The sequence below is a fragment of the Boleophthalmus pectinirostris genome, unplaced genomic scaffold, assembly GCF_026225935.1.
Source record: "Boleophthalmus pectinirostris isolate CB_2022bp ecotype Guang Dong unplaced genomic scaffold, ASM2622593v1 HiC_scaffold_2826, whole genome shotgun sequence".
Classification (NCBI taxonomy): domain Eukaryota; kingdom Metazoa; phylum Chordata; class Actinopteri; order Gobiiformes; family Gobiidae; genus Boleophthalmus; species Boleophthalmus pectinirostris.
In genome coordinates this window covers 2267912-2271415 of record NW_026571291.1, presented here as the reverse complement: position 1 = coordinate 2271415, position 3504 = coordinate 2267912, and positions in this window count along the sequence as shown.

Here is a 3504-nt window from a genome sequence, read left to right as displayed (position 1 = left end):
GAAAGTGCAATTTCAAAGACAGAGGTTTGATATTGAACATAAACCTTCCCACACACGCTGTGGACATTGTATTTTAAAACTGACCCTCTGTGATGAACGATCTACAAGATATTAAGAGTTAAAAATGGAAAAAAATTAAATTTGGTGCCATCTTCACCATGTTAAACCAAAAAAATGACAGCACCCACCAACATAAAATGGACCGTTTTAGAAAGACTAGATGTCGGGTTTGAACATATTAGTCCGGTTCCTTATTGTCATTTTTTGACCTTAGTGGGAAGTTTTTGGGGATTTGCTAACCTATATATTTTTGGAAAGGTTATAGTATATGGAGTCAGAAAATCAATGTTTGCATTTGCCCACATGTCTTTATGGCGGCCATATTGGATTTTTAAAAAATGGCCGCCAAAAAACCCTTTTTGGAATATCTCAGCCTATGAATAAGTTGAAATGTTGATTTTAACTGCTAAACCCACATTTTCAGGGTCAGGGAATCAAATGGTGCTAGTTACAAACCTGTAAGACCTACCCACATTAACCCTTAGATGAATAAGTGGGTCAAAAATGACCCGGTTTGGTTGTTTTCTTGCAATTTCACTGTAATATTCACATGTAATACTCCATGTTCCTCCAAAAACATGTTCTCTTTTTTTTTTTATTATTATCCTGCTGAAATACATAAACAATATGGGTAAAACAAATTATAAACATCACATGCAGCTGGTCAGATAACTCAAAGAGTTTAAAAGTAGCTAACATAAAATTTGGATATTGGATGTAAACACACACATTTAGACACAATATGATTGCACAACTTTTTTATGATACATTTTCTATACATCATCATCATCACTTTCATACAACCATAGACTGTAATATGTACATAGACTGTATATATGTATATAGACTGTATATATGTATATAGACTGTATATATGAGTGGACAGATCTAACACTGTAGCCGCCATGTGCCAAACAGGAAGTTCTCCAGGAGGCTCTTCCAGCTCCTTCTGACTCTGGCTCCAATGGACTTACATTAGGATCTTGTGGCTCCTCTCTCTATACCTGCTGCAGTGAGCCTCAACATTTTGGTCTTAAAATGTTTTTGACCCACTTATTCATCTAAGGGTTAATGTGGGTAGGTCTTACAGCTTTGTAACTAGCACCATTTGATTCCCTGACCCTGAAAATGTGGGTTTAGCAGTTAAAATCAACATTTCAACTTATTCAGAGGCTGAGATATTCCAAAAAGGGTTTTTTGGCGGCCATTTTTTTTTTTAAATCCAATATGGCCGCCATAAAGACATGTGGGCAAATGCAAACATTGATTTTCTGACTCCATATACTATAACCTTTCCAAAAATATATAGGTTAGCAAATCCCCAAAAAATTCCCACAAAAGTCTATAAGGAACCGGACTATATCCAAAATTTGTGAAGGTGTTCTGCCCTATTTGTGCAAAATGAATTTTGGTAAATGTGAATGACTCAATACATTTCATTGTTGTTACGGCTCGCGGTCTGGCTCCGCTTTGCCCGGCGCTCTCAGTTTGTATCCTCCTCTGTATTTTCATGTCCTGTCTGGTACCTGGCACATAATTGGTGGGGTGTGGCACTGTTATTGTTAGATTGGCTCTGATATTTGTCATGCTGTGTTTGGAGGATTAACATCCCTCTCCTCCTGTTCACTCCTGATCCGGCAACACCTCGTCCTGTGCTCCTCCTCGCGGCTGGATTTCAGTTTCAGCTCGCCGCACTCCTTGATAGACGAGTCTCTTGTTGCCTCCTGTTCCTAACTGTTTCAGACACTAGAAGTCGTTATTGACCTATCGTTTTGTTGTTTTTGTAACTGTCAGGTTGGCTCGGCCCTTGGGCATTTGTATTTTCTTTGATTTCTCTTCATCCCATTAGAGTTATTGTGTCGTTGTATTGGGAATTTTTGATTTATCAAATGTAAAACACCTTTTTTATGTCATTGTACTTACTTACATTTAGTCTATAAAAGCCACTTACTTTACATCACTTCTTGTTTGTGTTACTTTCCTTTGTCCCTGCACTGGTTTGTAACAGTTATTAAGTTAACTCGTCCTTGTCATGTGTTCTTTATCATTAAAACACCAAACTAACTAAAAGAGAGTGCTAATTTATAAAGATCTTATCACAAGCTATCAACAAAATTACTTAGAAATTGTGTACTGTGATACTTTCAGACTCTGGGAAAGGTATAAAGGAGGCTAGAGGGAAATTTACCCAGTATAAACTTATACATCGATGGTATTTTACCCCATCTAAACTCAAAAGAATGAGGCTCATGACGAATGACAATTGCTGGAAATGCCATTTGGCCTCTGGAACCTTTATGCTGCTATTTGGGAATGTGGGGAAGTTTATCCCTTTTGGGAGAGAGAACTAGAATGTATAGAAAGGTGGATTGGTAAAACCATGTTTACTTGGGGATAAATCAGTAATGCCAGGGGTAACAAAATGCAAGTATGTGGTTTTAAAGGTGGTGGTAATAACTGCAGCATGGGTAATTCTTGGTGTATGGAAGGATCCTTCTCCTCCAGACTTTAACAGATGGATGGACAATTTGATGAAAATAGTCTCATATGAGAAATTATTGGCTCAGTTGAATGATAACATGGACATTTTTGTAAAATCTTGGGCACCTGTTTTTGATTGAAATGCCTGTGACAGGTTTGATTGCTCAATTGACTAAAACACATTTCTTTGTTTTTTGCACTTTATAGATGTGGTATTGATTTGGCCTTTTTATTTAGAATTAAAACTAATTGTATTTGTAACAGGTTAAACTAAGTAGAAATTAGAGAGGAGTGGAGGCTTGTCACATGCACTTTGACATTTTTATTTTATTGTTTATTTTTGCTCTGGAGTGCACTTGCATTTGCATATGTACAGATAAATTTGTTGTTTTACTCCTTCAGCCCAAAGTAATGTGCTGCTGTCTGTTATGTTATATGTTAAAAATTGTAAAATAAAATAAAAACTTGAATAAAAAAATAAATTGTGTACTGTAATGGGGTGACAGTCATGTGAGATGTGTTTTTGGATCGCTCTGTGAGATTGTTAAATTTAAAACAAGGAACTTAATTTATCCATCTAATATGCTGTAGCTGGCATCGTTTACATAGTCACTTTAGTTTGACCAACCTGCGTTTTGGTTTTTGTACTTTTTTGCTATATCAGTGGTGACTACACGAGTAAGAATTGAAGCCGCTCAGGGAGGACGCACCAAAGCCTCAGCTTCTATAGGCGAGTTTCATTGTTGACAAAAGCGTGCGTTGCATGCTGGGAACTATTTTGTTCGGCGGCAATAAACACTAATTCAACATGACGGACGGAGCGAGAAAGCACGTAAAGGGTATTGATCCCGGTTATTTATCCACTCTAACGGCAGAGGACCCAAGACCATTTGACCAGAAATTGGTCATAAGCATCGATGGACGACAAATCACCCTTTTCAACCCCGACAAAAGGTGGAAACC